At 38.3% G+C, this 25,070-nt stretch overlaps 1 protein-coding gene across 7 annotated transcripts in view; it reads right to left on the minus strand.

Annotated features, from left to right (window-relative positions):
- The window catches only part of LOC145993902 (transcription factor GATA-4-like), a 268,504-nt gene that overhangs the window by 218,268 nt on the left and 25,166 nt on the right, over nucleotides 1-25,070 (minus strand). For 3 of the 7 annotated variants that reach the window (XM_083129808.1, XM_083129811.1, XM_083129804.1), the window contains exon 1: nucleotides 7,086-7,542. The exons of 2 other annotated variants lie outside the window; for them this stretch is intronic. The gene's annotated coding sequence lies outside the window, so the exon portion shown is untranslated. Of the gene's footprint in view, nucleotides 1-7,085; nucleotides 7,543-25,070 lie in introns of those variants that run through there. 2 more of the 7 variants (XM_083129809.1, XM_083129806.1) reach the window with 1 other exon arrangement.

Below are 25,070 nucleotides of genomic sequence, written 5' to 3' on the forward strand. Positions count from 1 at the left end.
TTCAACTATTTCACTTCAATCTCTGAAGATGAAGAGTGACGTTAGCTCTCGAAAGCCCAACCGGAAATCACCTGGTTCATATCCAGAGAAAGCCTCTTCATCATTGAACTATTTAGTCATTCCCTTATAATAGTTGAAGGAGTCGAATTCCACGCCTGGTAAAATGCCGATTTTTTTTTTTTTTAAGGTAATGTTGTCGGTTTGACGATTTAGGAAACTACAAATGCTAACTTATTATGATATAATCTTCATTGGTAGTTCTCGTAATTAATTCTCAGTTTTAGTAACTGTAAACTTTTAACCAACCTAATGCGAAGAATCCGAATATAAATGACAGTCGCAGAAGCTTTAAGTTTAAGGCTTATTTCTAAATTACTGCAACTAAGTTGTTCACAGATTAACCGCATTACAAGGTCTTTCAACATTTTCGTGAAGAGTTGCAAAGTTCTGGTTCCCTATGCCTTTAAGTTGACATTTGCAGTAATTTCTTCCTAGCAAGAGCTGGATTAGAATTTTAACAAGATACTCACAAGTTGTGTGAGCTTTGCATTGTAGAGAAACGTTATCTATTGTCATTTATTACTTCAGAAACGTAGTACTAGATGAAAACAAACGATTTGCAAACCAATACATTATAGCACGCTTGGCCTTTGTTTTCCAAGCCTACCAACAGGGGGAGCAGGTGTGAAAGGGCGTGCCTAAACAGTGGAAAACTGGTTCTTCCAGGTATTTAACCTTTGGTTTCATATCCAATTAGCTTGTAACGAATGTGTTTAGTCCTAAATAATATTTGAACTGTTTGAACAACTGATTCGAAAGCTTGGCGTATGAACGATTTTCACTTAGGTTCTTAAAGAAAGGCGCAGTTAATCTGATATTAAAAGGATAACACCTACTTTCTTCTTTATTTTGTTTGGTCATAGAACTTCATTTTTCTATCTCTTCAGTTTAAATGTAACGACAAGGATGAATGGTTAGATGAAATAAGTTAAAGCAGAACAATGAAACAACAACAATCTCCTGGTCGAAATTTGAACCCAGAATCTTGGACAATGTCATATACAGGGTGTTCAACCTAAAGGTGTACTGCTGTCAAGTCAACTAAAATTTAATTATCGTTAATTTCTTGCTGTGTAGTTTATGGGAAATGTGCCCAGATAGCAGTTGTTCTTAGCCGACTCTGAACGGATTATGTTTCAACCAGTTATCGCTTCTGCAGTAGGTAAGTGTTGAGTGTCTGTCAAAAACAAATGCCTGCAGTGCTCACATTTACTTCTGTTAGAGCATGATTGGATTGATTTGGTGTTTTAACTCCACTTTATGCACAGTAAGGCTAATCGGGACTGGACCTACAGTTTAAAGTGGGATCCGAACCACTTGTGCCTCCACCGGGTATCGAACCCGGGACCCCTTGATTACAAGGCGACGACGCTACCACTGCGCCATCGGGGAGGCCCTGTTAGAGCAGGATTATGATGCGTTAAGCTTTCAGTATCTAATGTTTCTTCCTGAATATTATTTCAGAACGACATCCTATGTGAAATGTCAATAAACATTTCTTGGTCGTAATGACCTACTGGCCACCGCTTATGGCATACTGACAACCCACATAGTTTATCCATACTTATCGGCAGGCCCCTATGTGAGGCATACAATATCCGTGGGGCTTATAACCAAAGTTTTTAAGAGGTCTGAAAAAAATAGTTTTTTTTCCTTGGTCTGAAGTACAAGTGTCCTACATAATCATAATAAAAACATTATTGTAATTGACAACCATTTAATTTTATATATTTCCTATTATTACCTAAGAACAATAAGCAGAACGTGTTCAAGGTTAAATCCAAGAGTTAGGGAAGGCTTATAAAAGTAATTGTTTCTTTAAATTTCCGGGGCGCCACTGGTGCACTATATACGCCAACGTTACACATTATTTTGTAACAAACCTGGGTGTGTTCAATATCAAACTATTATTTTACGTATCATAGCGGCAATTTTAATCATATCATAATTCTCTTTTGTTTGCTTTGCATTGAATTTTGTTACTATGGTGATGTTGCATTGTTTCACAAAAAATACTATTTTCACTTCATAATTTCATTCTATAATGAAACGAATAGTGCATATTGCCTATTTTTCATTTAAATATTTGAGCACGATTTTTTTTGTGGGACTTTGTTTAGAAAATCGTTTCGGGAATTTTATGTATGCCGAAACAATCCATGAAGTCAGGAAAAATGCACCAGCGTCCTATAAACTGACAATAAACAATTATTTTTGATTCGGGGTTCCAAGAACTGCGGGGGCTCGGGCGAGTGGCCGGGACTGGCCTTAGGACCGGCTGTGCTTACAGCACACACAAAATCCAAGCACCCATATCTCACTGTAAAAAAGTTGAATGGAAAAATGACTACGACCGTCAAATTGAAGGCTGCCATCAAACTTCCATAAGAAGATTATAAAGAATGTCCATTTCATAGCAATGTGACTTTAAGGATTCAGGTTTTAAAAATATATTTATGGTGCACTCAACTGCAATTAAAATCTATGCATGATAAAATATTCAAGTTTAAATAAAAAAAACTGTTGATTTCCGTTTTGGTAAATTGACAGGCAGACTGTAAAATTTAAATGGTACAAACTTGTAAATTTTACGATAACGTACTTAAATTATGCCACATATTATGAATTGTAATTTTACCCTCTTACTAAATCGTAGCATGAATAAGAGAAGGATGAACTAGTGATAGTAATGAGTACAAAAGAGTAGATCCTAGTAATGGTCATTGCTTCTGGAATGCAAGCATTGAAAAGACAACCGTTATAATTTTTAATAACAAGTAGAAGGCTTTATTTGATAAAATAGGGATTAAAACTACGATTTGATAATTTTTTTCAGCTTACGCACGGATAGGACAATTGTGACTACACCTACATTATGAAATGACAGTTACAGAATTGTATAACTACATCTATCGAGTATATCAATTTGAAAAGGCTGGGAAAATATGAAAAGGTTGATTATTTACCTTCACTTTACTTTAATCAAAATTTGAATATGTTTTATAAGCTTTTCAGGGGCACGTGTAGTTTGAGAATTGGAGTAGTTATGTTCCAAAATAATCCAAACATCTGAAGCATTCAACAATGAAAAATAAATGAGGCAATCTATTTATTTTAATAAAGGGAAGAAGACTTCCATCTAGCAAGATAATGATGAGATTTTCTTAATTTAAATATGTACATTTTAATAATATTTAATAGTCATGTATTCAGATTAGTCAGGGAATTCAGATTTGCATGTACAGAGGCATGCATAAATATTGTCTGGCAAATTGTCCAAGACTCTTTTCATTAATTTTTCTTTTCCATCCTACGTGATTTTTAAGACTGGATATTTGCGTGTGCTGGTGCAGGGGTTGCCAGCAGCTTGTTTGGAGTTTCGTTTCAGTTCGTGGACCTCTCATTGCGTAAAATAAAGGAAATTAACATGGTGAAGGGCAATTTACTTGTTAATACTTATGCATCCCACTCTACTCGTCGATATTTTTTTTTAACATGTGCATAACAGATTTATGATACAATGATTATCTAATAGAAAAGTCATGTTTGTCTATTAAGGTCTGGCCGCACGTTATTTGCGTCTGTTTCGGAACATGTCGTTCGATTTCCCGATCGCGTCCAATTCCGAGGTAGTGGCCACACTGTTGCGGATCATGGAAGTGGCACGAGATTTCTAAACGCACGGCCATGAAAATAGGCGGCTGGGCAGAATTGCGTTGGTGCCACATACGGGAAAAGCACAGCGAGAGCGGGACAAAAGTCACTGGTTCCTGCACAGTGTGTGGCAACATTAACCGGGCTGCATTGCCTATAATGGAGCCTCCATACCAAACGGTGTTCAAACACAAAGCAGAACCGTTATTTTGACAAAATCCTGACTCCATTCTGGCTCTTTTTGGGGGAGGGAGGATTTTAATGTTGCCGCTTCTTGCCCAAGCAGTAGGCCTAATTGGTGGTTCGATCGCGAGTTCCTTCGTAGATAAACGCGGCAACAGAGGGTCACTGCCCACAAAGGTGATTCCCGGCTGGATGCGCGGCGGGACTTTAGTTCGAGTGTCAGACCGGCCTCTCTCGGGGGCACTTCGTGACATCCCTAACCTTTCGAGCAAATACTGTCAGTTTGTATGACATGTATTACAAAGACCAACTCTACAACGAGATATTTCATTCTCTTAAACCTCCGAACACACGGGGTTGTTCCGACATGGCAACAACGCAAACTTCTGCCACCCGCCTATTTCGTGGCCGTGCGTTTAGTGTTTAACATCCTAGTCGTGCGTATACGAATTTTATTTGGTTGTGCCTTAAGGAGTGGTTCAATTGCGTTATTTGGAAAATGATAGTGTAATTGTCGTAACTTCATGTTCCTTTTTCACACAAACTATTAGGTGTATGAAGATCAAATTTATAACATTAAAGTTTCAGATTATTCGCTATCACTTTAAAGGTCTTACTATTATTGTGACGATATTTTTATAATTTAAATAATCAAATTAAACAATTCAAAATCAGTACTGGTACAAAATAGCCAACTCTTCATTTTCCTGTAGCTGTGGTTTCGATTGCTACTGCAATCTGCTTCTTGTGTACAAACGTAAATAAGCAAATAAACCTTGCGAGTTGAAGAAGCAATCGAGGCTGTTCTCTGGAGAGGAATGTGCGTTGGCCGATTTGTTGAGGAGCTCTGGGTGATTTATAAATTGGAGAACATCTTCTCTACTACGTGATTACTGATGTGCCAATGAAAATGTGTTCATTCATTACTTAAAAAGAACAAATTATACTGTCTCCGAGGATAAAATCTCCTTACCTATATATTAAAAGCTGAGGCTGTAAAAGGGGAGTCTCACAAAAGGACAAACGCAGGACAATACAACCTGGGCATGGATTCGAACCCGGGACCCACTTTCTAACTTGTGCTAGCTAACCAGTCCGCCACGAAGGTTGGCGACGCATTCATTTCAGTTACACTTAATCGCCATTCGGATGACGTGTAGCCAACGACAAAGTTAATAATAGACAAATTGGCCATCGTTCTTTCATTATTTCGTGTATTCAATGGCATTCTGTTGATCAGAGGCAGATGTTTTTATTGAAATTCGTCATGTTCAAATTGTGTCCAACAGACTGAATAAAATTGGTGATGATAATTCACCTACTATTTCTTATGTTGTTGGGTGTACCTAAATCGAAACACCATTCGTAAACAATCCCTACAATGTGTTTCTTTTTTTCAAAGTCAAATATCCCCGACACACATGTAATGAAAATTTACAGACAAGAACGTGCATTTCTATTACTACACTTGTTCGGTTTTTCAATTTTCATGGCAGTTCAACACTGAACTGCATTAAACCTATTAATACGTTATCTGCAATAGAAAAAATTGAAAATAAGAAATTCAATATCGCGATAATATAGATTCCGAAATAGTATTTTCGGTCGATTTTCAGATATCGATTAATTGCAACAGTATGCCGAGAGAATTATCTTCAAACAATAGCGCTAAAAATACCTTACTATCTTTTGTATTGCAATATTTAAATCATAACATCCTCAGTTTCTTACTAAGAACGTTGCAATGAAATCATCATTAAATTTAAAACGACTCAAACAACTTAGCTATGCAAAATAAGTGAAAACCACTTTCATTTGCATTGCAAGTGTAATCACACATTTCCTATCTATGGGTGTGAATATTCCGAAATTTAGGTTGAAAAATTGACAGGAAAATCCTAACCCGATCCCAATATCGCAAAATCATTGATTTTGAGGATTGCGAACTGTCGGCAAATTTAAATAATTGTCATATATTTGAAATACGTGATTCTCGGTTTTCTGCACTAGAAATGCCGAATATTTCTTTGAAATAGCTACGTAATTTTCATTCCAGAAATTCGAAAATAATCACTTCAGGGAGTGCCTAGAATTCAAGATCGTCATATAGAACAATATGCGTATAGCTACACACCCACTCGCACATGCACGTACTCACCATTGACGACAATTATAACTTTGTCACCCACCTCCCCTTCTCCGAATTTTCCTGCGCACGCCCCTGGTCATCCTAATTTAAAATTCTCATCAAACATCCTTCAGAAATATAGTATATAATTAAATATTTTGTTATCTACATATATTTTTTTCAGCATAGCGAGTTTATAAATTTGTGTCAGCGCCGAAAGTATACTAGAACAATACTATACATTTCTATCGCTTAGAAAAGCTGGTTAATAATTCTAAGTTTCTACTATGACACGGGACAAAATATTTATTTTAAATTCGTAGGAGAGAATAAATTTTATAGTTCTGAATTAAACAACAATGGTCACCAATCGCAAAAATAGTGACACTTGGTTTGAAAAGTAACGATTAAACATTACAGTAATAGCCTCTAGTTGAGTGCATGTAAACCTGTAGTCGAAAAGCTTCCTGTGGGTTTGTCCCTTGAACAATTCCATCCATTTATTTGTTATAATTCACCCCAAAATATAATAACTAACCAGAGTTCCTACTCATTCTCACAAAACAAATTCCGCGGCTTTTCTAGACCATTCTCTGGTGCTACAACCACGTTCTTAGTGTGTAACTGTCCTTGATATTCAAAAGAATAACATTTATTAAATTGTGATCTAGAATGAACAAAATCAAAGTAAAAAAATGTTTATGTCCAATAAGCTGGATCAAGGAAGAGCAGGGAATATTTTCATTCCCAAAATCGTGCAAGTACCAAAAAATATTTGATTTCCCTCACACAGGTTTCTGAACACCAAACAATCCACGACAATTTCTTTTGCTTAAATTTGATGTCAGAATTTTCTCAGTAATCACAAAATATTTTAGTAAAACAAAGTCGAAAAGAGAAAAAGCAAATGAACGTCGAAAAGGTACCATTTTCTTTACGGATTGATTTCTTAATTGTCAGCTGCCCTCTATAAAGGAAAAAGCTAAACTGTCATTCTGATGAAAGAAAAAGGAAGCTTCAGCTCCTCAGAATAAGGAAAAAACAAACACTAATTACTTACATGTTATACTGGAGACATCGGGGCGCATTCTAGAGGGAAGACTGTTGTAGAGGGTCAAACTTAGGGGTGGGGGACGTTGTCAACCTGTACCGTTGAAAGCATTTCGATGGCGGTTGAGCGTGTGGTAAAGGAAAAAGAAGCGAAGGAACACATTTGCCCTCAGCGATCACATTATCCAGGGCTCGAATCCCCCCTTTTTTTGGTACGTGCTTACCGTATCAACGAGGATCCTTGCACTGCTGTTGCAGACAGTAAAAAGAGAGTGGGGAAAGATAGTAAAACGTGCAAAGGGGAAGAGAATTTCCGGTTGACGCGTGCCGTCGATAGATGTCAACAAACACACACTTGCATTTCACTCGGTTAGAAACGAACAAGAAGCGAGGCTTCTAAGCTTGAAAGTGAAACAAGAATTTGAACTAATACCGCACTGAATACGCAGCACTGCCACTTGCCACCTGCAAGGTATCTACACTGAATCACATGGTTAAGCAGTGGTGCTCTCTGGTGGGAAGTTTTAGACATAAACTACTTCTGTTCGATATGGGCGTGAAATTTTAGTTGCATCTCATGACATTTTGTGCCATTATAATTGTATAATTAACATTATTTTATAATTATAATTACTATTGTAATCGTAAAGAGGACATGACGGGAAAATCTACACCATTAACACGTTACAAGCTCATGCAAGAGAACGAAGTTTATGAGTTGTTCTTGGCGATTCATACACAGAGATTAAAAAAATGCTAATTTAAATATTCGCTCTCAAAATTTGCTGTAGAACAAGAAAATTACTAATTCACGTGTTGTAAAATGCAAGAATAATGCGTGCAAAAAAGTTAGAGTTACGTTTATTCCGTATCCGCGAATGCTCCATTGATTCTAATCAACTCGATAGCATTCTGAAGAACAAGCCTATTTAATATTTTATGCCATTAATTCGTCACGTATGCGTAATATCATATTGAATTATCCTCACAAAACCTCAATTTAAAAAAGAATATTGAATTGTCATTTTGTTCACATTTGTGAGGCCTTCAAACCTACGTCATACAAAAAGAGTGAATTTCCCTGTAAATATATAGATATAGATTTATTGCATGCACCTGAATCTAGCATTTAATGCACCCCCCACACTTTCCAAAGCAAAATATATAATTCGCACACCGCCTATTAGGCTTAATGGCTCGATGGCCCAATGGTAACGTTGTCGCCATGTAATGAAAGGGTCACGGCTTCGATTTGCGGTGCAGACACATTGCACAGTGGTTCGGATACTACATTAAACTGTAGGTCCAGTCTTGATTAGCCTATCTGTGCATAAGTCACCTTAAATCAAAAATTAGAATTCGGATATTAGACAAAGCACCTTTGATGACCGAGCTAGCTGTCACGATGCCCCCATCAAAGTTTCTGGGTCGAGTCTCGGGTTGGTCATGGGTATTTTTCAGCTAATCAATCATCATCATCATCATAGTCGTGATCTGCCAAATTGGGCAGAAAAGGGAATAACTAAAGTAAAAATAAGGATTAAAGTTGCCCATTTCACTGAGTTTAACTTATTTGTTTGTTTGATTTGTTGTTTTAAGTCCACTTTTTGTACAGATGTGCTAATCGGGATTGGATCTACAGTTTAAGGTGGGATCCGGAACCACTGTGCAATGTGCCTCGACCGGATATCGAATTAACTTCGTAGATTGTGATGCATAACTATTATGAGGCATATTGTCCATAGCTATGTTTATTTGCTTTATTATACGCAGTGCGAAGTTCAATCATTTTGACAAAATACCAACGAAGAAGTCGGCAATCTCTTGACCAACATCAGTACTGTACAATTCCCTTACTTATAAACACGTAGGATGCAATAAGAAGATGAGTGAAAATTTTGATGCAGAATTTGCACCTCACTGTACGCCTCCTCAGATTTGGGGAGAGGAGAACGTAGCACTGTAACGCGTTTCGTTACTCGACATAGACAAACAAGAAATAATAGCAGACTGCCAAACAAAGACCTCAATCAGGGAACAGTTAAGAGTAAGAGAATGGGGGAAAGCGAAATATATCCAGGTTGTGGGAAAAAATGAAAGAAGCGCGCTGGCATGGTTCAGACTAGGGGGATGGAAACAACTAAGAAAGATAAACGAATCAGGGGAAACGATATGTCCTTTGTGCGAGGGGGAGGAGACGGACAAGCATATCCTACTGAACTGCCCTTCTACACGTGACCTAAGGGACAAATGGATGAAAAACTTAACAGGGAGGGAGGTGATAGAAGTGGTAGACAACAGAATAAAGATAAAGGAAGCGGGGCAGCAAGTGGGGAAATACCTGGGAGAAGTAAGAGAACGGCGGAGGAAAGCTATTAGAGAAGGCAGCGAAATGAGTGATCATGCTCCAGACGGGCCATCTTTATAGTGTAAGTGTGTGTAAAGCAAAATGTAGGCGTGTTTTGGTGATAGTGCAGGAAAAGAGAAGTGAGGAGAAAGACTGGAAGAAGAACTGCCGAGGGAGGGGAAGAATGTGTATATAAAGGACAAAGTAAGAGACAGCTTAAAAGAAAACTAAATGTAACAAAATAGTGTAGAAAAATCAAAAATATGTAGTGCGTACAGCCTATGGCTCGCACAAAAAGAAAATAAATCTATCTATCTACTGTAACTGACAAAGAAATTGTAACGGTACTCCGCAGTGGCGGCGATTTGGGGGGGGGGCGTGGCAGATTGTTGATATAATAAAGTATCAATACGTGCAAGATTTAAAGATTCAAGATGTAAACAAAACGTTATTTTGGCTTTATTAAGTTTGTTGGAACAGTTATTTAAGCAATTGAACGCGACAGGTATATTACCTATTTTTGACGTTCATTGTACAATAGTTGAAATGCATTTTAACTCAAATTAATGCAATATATGTATATACACACACACACATACATAAATATACACATAGAAACAGACACACACACATTTAATAAACATGCAATTCTCATATTCTATTTTTTTTTCATATGTTTTAAAATTGTCCTTTTCAGTTTTGAGGTCGAAGAAAATAGATCCACATTGTTTTCACACTTAACAATCGCGTTAAATGCCATACACATACTCCAAATTGGCGATATTTCAAGTACACTGCTTCTACTACGTTTGAGGTTAAACAGTTGCTTTCTTGGTCTTAACTTACTTGAGGGGACGTAGAAATCGAGCTGTGACAGGGCGAATGGAGCTTCAGTGTGTTTATTTAATATTTTGTGAAAGAAAATGAGCTGGTGCATGATTCGTCTGCTTCTAAGTGTTGTTAAGTTAAAATATCTGAGAAGGCTCTCACGGGATTCCATTTGAGGGTAACTGCCATGTAATTTGTATTTTACAAGTCTCAACAATTTAGTCTGGATTCGTTCTTTTTTGTTTACGTGTTGCTGGGTTTGAGGGTGCGCATTCGATTTTGGATCTGACGTAAGCATTATAGAGCATCATTAAGCTTTCGACACTTTTGAATTCCTTGCATGTACGCGTCATAAATCCCAGAAGTCTGTAAGCCTCGTTTGTTACAAAGTTAACGTGCACGTAAAATGTAAGTTTAGAATCAAACAGATCTCCCAAATCTTTGATTGTTTCTACTTGTTTTAATTTTTGCTTTTTTATGCAATATTCGTATTTTGTTGGGGTAGTGTTTCTAGTATATGACATTTGGTAACATTTTTGGCTATTTAAGATCATTTTGTTGTTTCGCACCATCCCACAAGGTTGTTAATGTCTGCTTGTAACTGCATATTTTTTTTGTACATTTTTAAGTCGTCCGCAAATAGTAGATTACCCGATTGATTCAAATGTTCATGAAGATCGTTTATATACATAAGAAAGAATAAGGGTCCAAGGTTAGAGCCTCGGGGAACTCCGGATGCAGCCTCAAATTCATCGGAAGTAATCCCCTGAAACGTGACGTACTGTTTGCGGTTTGTTAAGTAAGACTGAAATAGTTCTAACATCGGATTCGATAGATTGTAAGATTTCAATTTTTCCATTAAGACTGAATGATTTACCTTATCAAACGCTTTCGAAAAATCTGTATATATTACATCTACTTGGGCTCCGCTATCCATCGCGGTTGCGATAAAATGAGTGATTTCAGATAGTTGGTACAGACAGACATTTTACTTAAGAAACCATGTTGATAAAGAGAGATTACTGATCGTATGTGATAAGAAACGTGCTTGTAAAGAATTTGCTCCAAGAGCTTGGCCGGTGCTGCCAGAATTGCTATGGGCCTATAGTTCTCTACATCATTCTTTTTATTTGATTTTGGTATCGGGGTAATTTTCGATAGTTTCCAAATATCTGGAAATGTTGCGGTCGAGAGCACTAGATTGAACAACGCATCCTTTAAGTATATAAGGCCGAATTTTATCGGAACCAGTAGATTTTTTTCTGCTTAAGATTTTTTATGGCATCTTCGATTTCTTTAAGACTAATATCTGATCGATTTAAGTTATCGATTTCACTGTAACATTGAATATTCAAAGTCTTATTTGTTCAATCATCTTGCTGATACACCGATTGAAAATATTTAGCAAACGCTGTAGTTACTTCTGGAGTGCCAGAAAGTATTTTACCTTGATATTGAAAAAGTTCTGATCTTTGTTGTTTTTTCACATTTTTGGCAAAGCTGAAAATGATATTAGGGGCATGAAATATGTTACATTCTGTACTTGAAATATAATGCGTATATATGCTTTTTGTATCCCTCGTTCAACAATATTCCTAAGTTCTTTGAATTTCTGATAATGATATTCAGCGTGGGAGCGTTATTTTTTCATTTTTTCCTGTGATATGCCTTTTTCTTGATATTCTTAATAATTTCCCGTGAGAACCAACCCGGAGATTTCTTTGGTTGATTTTTTGTTGCGGGTACGCATTTCTTGAATACGTCATACACCATATCATAAAACTTATCAGTAGCGGCATTAATATTAGTGTATTTCTTCAGATCGTCCCAATTCACAGCTCTCATAAGATTATACATTTTGAGAAATAGTTATATTCTGTCTGATGTGAATTTTTTATGATAGGTTTAAGTTTAGGCTTGGAGATGTCAATATTTAAAGCTGGGTGATGAATGTCTTCTGGCACGAGAGGATCGGATTCTCTTGTTACTGTTACGCTAATAATATTACTTAACACTAAATCTAACGTTCCTTCGTTATCATTATTTATGTCATTGAAGCTATTTAGTTCGTGGAGTGACATGAAATGACTCAATTCTACGCAAGCTTCGTTTGAGAATAAGAGATTATGATACGCCCCTGTTATCAGAGGGAAATTAAAATCCCCTGCAATAATAACGGTAGATCCCTGCTCATAAAGTGATTCTAAAGTCTGATAGAAGGAACTGTAAACAGATCGACTCGTATTTGGGGGGGGGGGGGAAATAGGCTACACAAATATACATATTTGTTTCGCTGACTTTTACCAAAAGTAATTTATCAGAGGATTTCTATTTCGACAGCTCGATATGCTCTGTTCACAGCTAGAAGTACCCCTCCCCCCAAGCCTTTGTCAGGAGATTATCGAATGTAATTTGCCTTTAAATTATGTTATCTAAATATTTTCTTCTGTAATGATTACTAATCATTACAATGTAAAAAACACTAAGTTGCAACTTAGCAACTTAGTATTTTTTAATATAAAAACAAGGCTTAATTATATTACATTACAATGTGCATTAATTTCCCTCCAAAAGCAGTGGATTTCATTCCAAATTATTATATTTTCTGTTTATACCTAATTTAGTAATGAATGCAACTGGTTTTTATCATGATGATATATGCTCTGACCAGACGTCCCGCAGTTAGTAGAACAAGTTTCTTTTTCCAAGGCTACATCCTGCGTCAAGCGAAGCTTCTCAACTGTCTTTATTTTTATCAAGTTCGGCGAAATAAATAATCTATACTTATTGTATCATGTACGTCATGCAAGAAATTCTCTTTTGAAAAAGAACAACACACTTGCCAAATTATTTACTTCTACAAAAGACGACCGAAGTCATTCCCAATCCTCTCAATCATAGATTTTCATTTCAATTTGCTCCTGAGCAAGTCACCACTTTATCACTTTTGCGAAATTTGTTGTTAAGCCAGGAAATTTGACTTTTGTACTAAAGAATATCGAAATTCATGTCCTCCTTCCACTGCAAGAAGAGAAATAGTTCCCTTCCTATGTGTTACCCTCTGGTCTTATCTTGCCCATGAATATATTGGTCGTAGCTGCAGACAGTGGCGGCGATTGGGTTCCATGATCAGGGGGGGCAAGGTGCCGAAACTGGGGGGGGAAGTCAGTAGCCTATATTTCCCTTTGTATATAAGGTTTAGCATAGAGCGAGGGCAAAAGTATACAAAAAGTGGAGGTCAACTGCCCCCTTGCCCCCCCCCTAATCGCCGCCACTGCCTGCACAGGTTCTACAGCTCCAACATAGCAGCTGCGTTCAGTGGTACGGCTTTTTCGCATGCACTATATAACACATTGGTTCGGATTCCACTTTAAACTGTACCATTAGCCTACGTGTGCATCAGTCACGTATTAAAAAAAAATATTTCGGGGGAGTCCAAACAAAGTGTCTCAGAAATAATAATAATATTGACGTTTAAATTACAATAATTGTTATAATTATATTCAAATAAAATAATATTAATTTAAGATCGCTTAAATTTTGCTGTTCTCACAAGCAAATCAGTGCCAAGTAGATAATTAATAATATTTCTTAAATAACAAAAACGAATGTTACATCCAGTTGATAATTAATAATGAATAATTATTCAACATAGGAGTCATACGTTAGCATTTGTTTAGACAGGCACACATCAAATGAATGTTATATAAAGCAATTATATAAAAACTAAATATTTACTGCCTTCAAATAAGTTCGGTGGAAATAAATATCACTCGATTGTATTAAAAAATTTTAAACAACGTGTATTTTCAATATTTAATTCTTGTAATTCGTAAGCCTTTTGGGAGGTCAGGGCCCCCTGGACCCTCCCTAAATACGTCCTTGGTGTGCATAAAGCGGACCAAACTCAAACAAACGTGCACTATATCCCTTTGCACAAGATTCCTGCACAGTGCAGCTATATGCCTTTCTATTATCTTCTACTCCTTCCTTATTATATTTCTCTATTTCGTTCTTATTTAGTCCAGGACGTCATGTATGGTATCAGACACATTTTCCAGCAAAATAAAAAACATCTAGTAATATATGATTGCCTGGCTCCAAATAAAAGAATCCTCCATACACATGTCTTCATGCAAAAAACCAACGAACTTATGGTCAAAAAGACTCCAAAAGAAGATATGGTCGATTTGCTTTGTTAATGTCAGCAGAGGCAGCAATTTTGGATGTATGACGTCACACAGGCCATACGCCACAATTGCAGGCAAAACATCTAGTGATACATGATTGTGTACCACCATTGTATCTGCGGTGGTCATTTCATCCCTTCATTCCCCACGGCCTATGAATTGTTGACAAATGACCCTGGACTTCCTTTGGTTCTCTTGTCTGCCTGTCTCTTCCATTCTCTGTTTCCCTATTTCTTGTTCTGTTTTTGTATCATTTTCTTTCTATTTATTTCTGTCCCATTCTTATATCTCTCTCAATTCCTCTCTGTGCGTTTGGTATTTTTGCTATATGAATGGGCTAAAACCTACCTTTGCCCACCAATGGCGATGCCCCTGTAATCAATGGGCCTGCGTTCGATACCCGGTTGAGCCATATTTCATCGGCATCTTTTTAAACTTTAAGTTCAGTTCCAACTGTAGACTTCTAGCCTCGATGAAAATATAGTCAATCCGAAAAAAAAATCTCTTTTAATTCTATCCTTTACAAAAGCATACAAAAATGCAGTAGATTTGGTGAATTTCTGTAGAAATGTGTCGCGAAATGTAAAACTAAAAGACAGTGGCGTAGCAAGGGGTGGGCAACTGCCCGGGGACTCGCGTGCAAAAAATGAAATGGAAAATCTAATAAATGGAAGTGAGAAAAATATGGAAAGGGAATATTTTGTGGGCAATAAACTTAAAACATACTGTTTTCATCTGGCTTTAAATTCTAGTTATGCGTTATAATTTGAAGGAATAAAAAATATTGTCGTATTTCTCATGTGAAACATTACACAAAAATTCCCGATAACTTGCTTGGACATTTTTACCCATTTATTCTTTTCTTGAATAAAAACACCTTGTCTTGTCTTCTTTCTCTGAACCTTGCACTCACGATTTTAATATGTTATCAAGAAAGCACCTCCAACTCCCACGGAGGACATATAGTTAGCAGTTCTTCCTTCCTTCCTACAGCTTCAAATTTCAGCTCCCGGAGAAGAGAGATACATTTTGGGTGAATGAAATTATTAAACATAATTTTTGTCAGTAATTTGTTATTATTATTATTTAAATATAATAATTTGCTGTCGTATCCCTGAAGATTTTGTATGGATTCACATTGACATTTCAAATTTTAAGAAGGACGGGGTCCTCGCATTTTAATCTCGCCCAGAGCCTCGCGATATGTTGCTACGCCACTGCTAAAAGAACAATTTTAGTACCCGTGTTATACTTCAGCACACACACAGGATATTTTCTGTTGCAGAAACTACTTAACTCCTGCATGGCTATCGCTCGTCTTCTTGCAGCCTATTCCAAGTTCTTTTCCTGTGGGAGGTCCAAAATTTCCGTGTTGACACAGCATCATAATTTGATTGATAGAAATAGAAGAAATTTGGATGCGACAGCACTGAGACTATTTGCACCTATTACGTTATACGGGCCACTTTACCACTTTTTCACTTAGCTCATAAAATAACTACGTATTTCCAAACCCAGCAGCAGACATTGCACATGACCAGCATTCGTCAAAAGCCAGAGATTAGCGTGGCATCAGTCACGAAACTTGTAAATATTTAGAAAAATAACCCACAAGAAAGGGTTTTCAGATGGAAAAAAAAAAGAACTGGTGTAAATATCACGTACGGTTTTCTAGTCACGTATTATCGATTAAATTCAGGGTTGCGTGATTATTGAAGCACTGTATTTAGCTGTGTTCTTGGTTGTAGAAATTATTCGTCGATTTTGATTACAACCGTTAGGACGTTGTGGCAACATTGCATTAAGACGAGAAATTATTAACTGAATTCAGCATGCCTTGCGATCAATGGGTAGTTAACATTTTCAAGGAAGAAAAAAATATATACTTTCTATTGTGTTAGTGTACCAAATAGAACTGAAAACAACTGAACCGGTTCGCCACATTTTGTTGTGTCCGGTGCGCCAATATCGATCTCATGGCTGTCGTGAGAAATTTGGCGGCGGTCTCGTGTCCCGCACGGCGATATCGGTCTCGTGTACCGCGCGGCAGTATGGGTCTCGTGTATCGAGGGGTAGAATCGATCTCGAGTACCGCGCGGCAATATCGGTTTCGTGTTTTACGTGGCAATATCGGTGTCGTGCCCGGCGAGGCAGTACCGTTTTCGAGGATCGTGCGGCAGTACCGGTCTCCCGACGAGGCAGTGCCGGTCTCGTGCCCAACGAGACAGTACCGGTCTGGTGCACGACGAGGCAGTACCGGTCTCGTTTGAACAATGCAAATGTACTCTACTTCTCGGCTCGTTTTGACATTTTAAGAGGCTCAATCTGAGAATCGATACCAACGCTGTGGTTGTGTCCCTATCCCGATAACATGCTTAAGAGTGAACATGACGTTGATTTTAAAGCATTTTTTTTGTACAACTCGCTGGCCTTATCAACTTCAACATGTCCCCTGTCAGTCTATATCACACACGCCATTTCGACCCGCATACCTCCCCCCTCCCTTTCCCTATTTCCTCCGCTGAACTTGCTCGACAGAACAAGCAGAGGTCAAACTGTACCTCGCAGAAGGGAAGCCCCTATCACAACTCTTGTCACAGCTACGCAGATTGCAGAACACAGAAACAGCAAACACGATAGAGATTAGAACCGAATGGCAGAGTTTCTGTGTTGCGAAGACGAGCTACAGTAGCAGTCGAAGTCAAGAGGGAAAGGGTGGGGGTAAATGGAAGCACTGGTTTTCCAAGGAACAGCCTGAAAAGGAGTGGGTGGTTTATCAGTCACGTGAACCGAAAAGCTATCAGCCGACTAACCAAAAGACAAGATAATATATTGAGACACGTCGGAAATGTGTGCTTTTGTAGACAACAAATACTAAAGCACAGAAATGTATAAGCATTAACGCTCAAAGGATTCACATTTCGTCAAAATTATTAACAATATAAACTGTTTTATTTTCATTTTTCTTTATTGATTGAAATTATTTTTCATTGGCTGCATCAGCACTTTCAGCTTGACAAGACAAGCTTCGGTCTCGTCTGAATCGAAGCCGACCTCTGTGACGGAATGGTTAGCACAACGCGCTACTGTTATAAGACAGGGGGTCCCGGGTTCGAATCCCGACCTGAGCAGGGGAGTTCTTTGCGAGTGTCTCTTCGTCAATTTCTTCATATCATAACTCGTCCCTATTGTCGCAATTAGCCAAAAGTGGAAGAAAAGCGACGTAAAACAACGTAGTTCAATTAATCAATTTAGGTTCGATACATTACAGTGGTTCGGATCCGCTTCTAAACTGGAGGCCCGATCAGCAGAAAATGGATTTAGAACAGAAAAAAATCGCCTCGATCACATATTTTGTTTTCAATTGTGACTTTTACGAGCCTGTTCTGCGTTGCTGCATCGAAACGAGGCGTCAGACAAAAATTTTAGTAACTGTGCGACCAATTAATTCAAGGTCTGCTCTCTGAAATGTGAGTAGCTCTGGAGAACACATACGAAACCTTTATTACATGGTGAAATATTAAGTAGAAAATGCGTCATATGTATAGATGGCAATACACGCGGGACTTTAAAAGTGCTACATCCCGCAGCTAGGGTGCTCTCTCTCTCTACCTTAGTAACTTTTCCCGTATACTGAACGTTGATGTAGAGCATGATTTTCTTTCATAATGTTTAAAAATACCCAGTGAAAGATTCAAGCCTATCGCCTTTTGTACTAGAGTCCCGTACGTTCAAAGTCTCGGTTTCGTGACTTTTTGGACAACCTGTACAAAATATAATACGATTTTCGACAGAAGAACTAAATGACACTGGCAACCGTGAATTTTCACCGTACGGCTGCATACATGCAGGATGAAAATGTGACTTTTTGAGGGCTCGTAGCGTACAAACGTCTTAAGGAAACGCTCGATTTCACATCAACCCACTGAAAGTTTGGTGGTGTTCGGTGCCGGATCTACAAGCCGCAAAACCCCGCATGGGGCCGGAGACATGTAAGCCTTTAGGGGGCCCTCAGCCATTGGCATAGTAGAGGGTTCGTACATGCGTATGTAAAAAATTAACTTAGTTACTCAGGGGCGCAGAAGCGAATACAATATATAAATGTAATGTAATTCTCATGTTAGTAGTATTGTATTTTTGTTTGTTTAATTGTATTAGACTTTGTGGGTTAAGTGGTAGAGCAGCCACAGACTGAACTTCACCCATGAATAAAGAATTTCTAATTCTAATTTTAATTTCTAATGTAAACATCCCTGTGTATATAAAACCGTGCCATGAAGATACACTTAGGTTATGTGGGCCGCACATATTTTCGATCTTGGCAATCTTGGAGGTGATATGATCAGCAACACGTTGTAGCCCCCCCCCCCCCGACCCGCGGGTATAATTTCATTTGAGGCTGGGTGGCCCCTAGAGCCGCTTTATGCGGGGACAAAGCAGAGAGAATTCCGACCTTAGATCACCCACCCCGGGTTTCCCGCGTGGCAGTCAGACTAGAATCAAATCAGACTGGAATTTCAAGAGAAATGCCGTGGTGAAGGTTTATTCAACCTATTTTGAATCAGGAAAAAGTTGTGAATGCACGATTGTAACAAATGTATCATTTTCCAGGTGTGACAAAACAGTGTCATATATATATATATATATATATATATATATATATATATATATATATATCACATCACCCCCTTCCCATTTAAAACACTTGAGTTGAATTCAATATGGCGGCCACCAATTTGGCGGACGTCCCCTTGGAACACACCAATGTGGTTCCCCCTAAGCCTAACCTGTTTCTACCATGACCAATTGTACCCATCCTAACTCCTTTACTCTTTATAGGAGGTGTTAAGGGAGTTTTGAATCACCCTCTAGGTTCTTATATGTGACTTTGTTTTATACCTTGGTTGGAAAATAACCAACGGTGTGTTTTTCCTGGGCGTGCTTTAAAAAATAAACAGTGAAATTGTTTTCCAATCGTTCTTTTCATTGTCTGCAATCTGCTTAAAGATTGTTAGGCTATTGTTGTTCATTCCTTATCTTTAGCTGTTCTGCACCTCCCCTCCCCTTCTATACAAGGCAACCAAACTGCATTGGAAGTGTACGTTATTTTCAGTGAGGGAGCATATCAGTGCCAAGGAAGGGGAGAAAGGAATCCTGTCGTTTAGAGTTTGAAGCTTCCAGTTCGCAGTGCAACCAGAGACCATCTTTGCTCCAGAAAGTAGGGGAACGAATTTTGCATGTAACGCGTACGTTGTTATAATTTCAAGATGCCGAAAGTGAAGTGCCCAGAGAGTGTGAAATTAAAAAGTTTTGTGAAAGAGCTCGGTGAAAAGTTTTTCAGTACTGATGGACGAATTTTATTTTGTAAATTGTGTTCCATAAATTTTTTAAATGTCAGTCATTTTAAATTTTACATATATCCTATTCGTCATATTTTCAGTTTTTAAGGTCATATTTTGCTGATTTTAAGGGCACAAATGCATGCATATTACATAAGTTTTTAGGTAATAAAAATCTGAACCCTATTCATTTAAAGGAACTTTTTAATCGAAAGTGTTCTATACTAATTCCATCATATTGTTGATGTTTCCAGTCCAACCTTGCTTTGTCAATATTGCCCCCCAAAAGTTATATGAAGTCAGTGCCACTGAAGCCAATGATGGACAATTTGCAATATTTTTGGCTCCCACTCTACATAGAACAAGACGTTACAAGGAAGTCCCAACCATTTCACACATTAACAGGTGAAGTTTAAAATATTAATTACTTCACACCTGCAGCTTGTGTGTCCTTCAAGTTCTTCTCTCAGAAGCGACCATCCCACGGACCAACTGTTGCCAAATCGTGTAAATTAATCAATCCAAATGTATTCGTGGTAGCACTGAACACCCAACAGCTGTTCCCCCTACACGGCCTAATTTTTAATCGTATTTTGTGCTCTTTTCAAGACAACTGCATCCAAATCAAATAGCATTTTGTGCATATTTGTTGAATGCCAGTAATTGTATCATCCTACGGACACAAGCACGATGACGGCAAATAAGAATAATTTCATTTGTCTTTTCTAAGAATGAGCTTGAATCGACTAATCAAATTACCCTGAAGAAAAGAAGAATGAAATAATGACACAATTAAGAATTAATTATGTTTACCAGTGCAAGGTGGAACGCATCAAGTACAAGGGAAAGAAACGAAAGCTGGAAGGATGAGGAATATTCTAATTTATTGAAACCGGTAGAGGAATCAGGGTTGCCAACTTTGCATCGATGCAAGAATGCCAACTGCTAAAATGTGACTGTTTATGACATAAATATTATGGCTGGATGACACGAGAAGACAATTTAAACTTCTGGTTACTACGTTGTTGTAGGTACGAGAGTGGGGTTCTAGAGTAATGGCTTCTGAATATTAAAATGCAGTTCAGAAGGAAGTTTGATTTCGCCCTCCCACTGCTCCAATAATTGCGGATAATTCAATTCTACTTTCAATGTTGTTCTTACATTAACATTGTCATAGTAAGATGGAATTTAAAAGCAATAGTGAGGTCCATATATGTATTCATTTATTGATATGGTTTATTTTACTTCGGTTTTTCTGCTACTTATAACTAATAGAGAAGATGGGGATATGATGAAATTGATGGACAAACACAAATAACATCCACACCCAGACGGGATTCGTACCCGGAACGCTCAGTATCGTAGCGCGTTGTTTTAACCACTCCGTCACGAATATACAGGCTTATACAGGGTGTCCGAAAAAGAATGTACCCTTTCGAAAACAATTATTCTTAGCCCCATGACATGGTATGAGCAGTCTTTCTGTCACAAACGGAAGATCATCTTGCAAGTTTTGTTCGCATATGTTACAAGGTTACGGGTTTATTTTTATGCGACCTGCGTGGCTGAGTGTGTGTGTGTGTGTGTGTGTGTGTGTGTGTGTGTGTGTGTGAACAAAGAAAGGAAATTTAAAGGATTATAAGAACATATTACATTCACAGCGAATTGTAGAATGACAAGTCAAGCTTTACGAAATAAAATATTACACTTTGGCAATTTTCATTTTTTTTCTATTATCTGCAAGATGAACATTATTACATTTATATTCATCCCTACAAGTACAATAGGTAAAAAGGTGAAACAGATTGTAAACTAAATGCACGAAATTTTCTAAATACAGTAAAACCTCATTAATCCGGACTAATGGGGGGGATAAGTTGACCGGTTTAACGAAAGTCCGGATTAACTGATATAACTTAAAATAACAGTAGAAAGTGCATTAAAACTCCTGTTAATAGCAACAAGACACATTTATTATGGTGTATTTAAAGGGCAGATGCCTAAATACACTATACAGTACAGTAAAATGTAAAGCAATACTGTACATACAATGCAGTACGTACATACGCGATATCCATATTATGGTGATGTGCCCGATGAACCTGGCTCTGTTCGCCTTGTAATCAAGGGATCCCGGGTTCGATACCCGCTGGAGGCACATACTGGTTCGGATCCCACTTTAAACTGTAGGTACAGTCCCAATTAGCCTTACTGTGCATAAAGTGGACTTAAAACAACAAATCAATCAAATCAATCAATCAAAAACCTGGCTCTGCATCACTCGAAACTCTTGCTGTGGCGATTGTTGACTTGTAGCCACATTTAAAACCTTTCATTCTGCTTTTTCTTTTTGGGCCTTTTGCCTGTCCGGATTAAGCGAAGTCCGGCTTATCGGGGTCCAGATTAACGAGGTTTTACTGTAACTAATATGGTGAGATTTTAACATTAATGTTAATTTTTCTCTTGGGGCTGATAGTTTCATCTAGACCAGTGCTTCACAGTCAGCCCTTACCAACGACCCAGCCTTTGGTTCTTAAAAAAAAGTGGCCTTCAATAAAAAAATCTTAAAACACGTCATTGCACTTGCACATGAATTTACGGTTGTATATTGAGAAATTCTTGCCGATAAGAGGAAAAAACCAGTCAACGTCAAGTTCATGAAGCTAGCATGCTTTGCAGAGGTGAATAAACGTGATAGCAACAATTGACGTTAGCAGTACTATCTGGACATGGTATTATTGTAAAGTTCTTCCCACAAGCATTCCTAAACTGCGTTTTTTAAAGTTACTTAATGTGTCTAAATATATATCTACCACAAATAGATCCTAATTCTGAAATTTGATGAACAACTAAGTTTTCTTACAGTCAAACGTGTATTAAAGTATATTAGACTTGAGTCTTTTCGTTAATAAAGTATGCATTAATAGCAACACATGGCAAACAAGACTCATGGAAATGAAATAGGTGTGCACACATTCCAAACAATGCAGGTGTCCTGAATTGCATACCTTGAATGTTGAATCTGTGATGAGTGATAACAGGGGAGGGCGGATATGCCACTAGGCTATCCTAGGCTATAACTTAGGGGTCCCAAGTCCAGGGGAGCCGCACAGAAGTGAGACACTGAAGGGGCAGAAGTAACAGAGACCATCGACTACCCCCACATCCCCTAAATGTGCCTTCATAGCACAGTCCTATATGCACGGGGAACTTTACTTTCTTTTTTACCTTACAGTGAGGTCAGTTGATCGCATAACTCTGCAACTACAGGCATAACTGATTCAAATGTTGTTTTAAATGCACGTTATGCGCACATAGGCTAATCGGAACTGGTTAAAAAGGAGAGCTTTGCGACTTCAAATTGCAATATAACAAAAAATGGACAAAGAGAGTTTTCTATTTTATTATTAGTGTTATTATATTGCAGAAATTTCAGGCGGTGAATCAGCCATCCTCTCCCCCGGAAATCTCCTCTCGCCAAGCCCTTAGAAGAGAGTATAATAAATCAAATGTTTTACAGCGACGGCGCAAGATAAAGATGCTTGATTTGATTTGCTATTTGGCGTCGCTTCTCTGCCCCTTTTGGCTAATCGCAACGATGAGGATGACTGATGATGTGATGAAATTGATGGGACACTCACAAAGAAAACCAAAGCACAGATCGAGATTCAAACACGGAACCTCTGGCGTCGTAGCGCGCTAACCCCTCCGCCACGTAGGTCGGCCGGCTTAGATGAACTTAGATGGGTGGCGAAGCAAAAGGGGGATATTTTCTGGTGGATAATCACATCTTATACACCACCAAATACCATACAGAAATTAAAATTTGGATTAAAAGAACATTCAGGGAGGTGTCTGCCCCCACCCGCCCCCTCTGACACCGTCACCGGCAAGCTCTTTATGAGACTGGAAAAAACATTCAGAATTGCAACACCATAGTTCGCAAAGAAAGGGGTCAAACCAATAATTTATAAGGAACTGGCAACACTTAAGAAGCCAGCGAAACAAGTTTCGACGGAACTGAAAATAAACAAAGCAATTAGAAGAACTAACGAAGACTGCCATGCTTACTAGTTTTTATTGGGTTCTGGCCAGCTTTTACTGGACGTTTCAATCGTCTGCCTCGTTTATAGAATCACAACAGATAAACACGTCATGGAGAGTGTTACGTGTGGGGTCAGTCACTCTTGTGTACGACCACGGAGCGGGACTAACTAGACGGTGCAGGCGAAAAAAGTTGTGCAGAGATGCTGCATTCGGGGTTGAAGATGCAGTGCAAACTTCGATGCGAGTCAATGAAATGTGCTCCACCGGGTATCGAACTAAAATCCTTTGTTGGCAAGGTTTCACTCAATAGGAGACTTCCCTCCACCACACACACACACACATACATACATACATACTTATATATATATACATACATACCCTGTATGTATGTATGTATGTATATATATGTATGTGTATATATATATATATATATATATATATATATATATATATATACAGGGTGGCCATAATGTGTGAATCCAATAGGAGAATTGATTTTCTTAATGTAAAACGTGCTCCACATGACCTCCAACAGTTTCAATATGTTTCCTTCGGGCCTCCCCGAGGATATATATACCTATATATATATATACAGGGTGGCCATAATGTGTGAATTCAATAAGAGAATTGATTTTCTTAATGTAAAACGTGCTCCACATGACCTCCAACAGTTTCAATATGTTTCCTTCGGGCCTCCCCGTTGGCGTAGTGGTAGCGTCGTCGCCTTGTAATCAAGGGGTCCCGGGTTCGATACCCGGTGGAGGCACATAGTGGTTGTGATCCCACTTTAAACTGTAGGCCCTGTCCCGTTTAGCGTTACCGTGCATAAAGTGGACTTAAAACACCAAATTAATCAATCAAAACATTTTTCCTTCAAAGTCTCTTCAAAACGTGAGGATCCAGCACAACAGTTGCAGTGGTTATCGCTCCCCAGAGTATTTCCAAATACGTGATTTTCACAGCATTCAGCTCAGATTTCAAAATTTCCTCTACGACAATAAGGTTGAGATCAGGTGACCGTAGTGTCCATTCCACAGGGTTTCTTCTCCCGATAAAGCCTTCGGAAAACATGACATGCAGCAGGTTGTGTACACCTTTCTGAATTGGTTCCGGGCTTTGTGCCCACTCTGCACATACTTTTAACACACACTCCAGGACATTCGCCTTTGAACATATTGTAAGTTGGGCGGAGCCGATCCAGATGTGTCGGCATCGGAAAGTATCGGTTGTATTGTATTACCGAT

Source organism: Lepisma saccharinum, chromosome 10, assembly GCF_977018435.1.
Source record: "Lepisma saccharinum chromosome 10, izLepSacc3.1, whole genome shotgun sequence".
NCBI lineage: Eukaryota > Metazoa > Arthropoda > Insecta > Zygentoma > Lepismatidae > Lepisma > Lepisma saccharinum.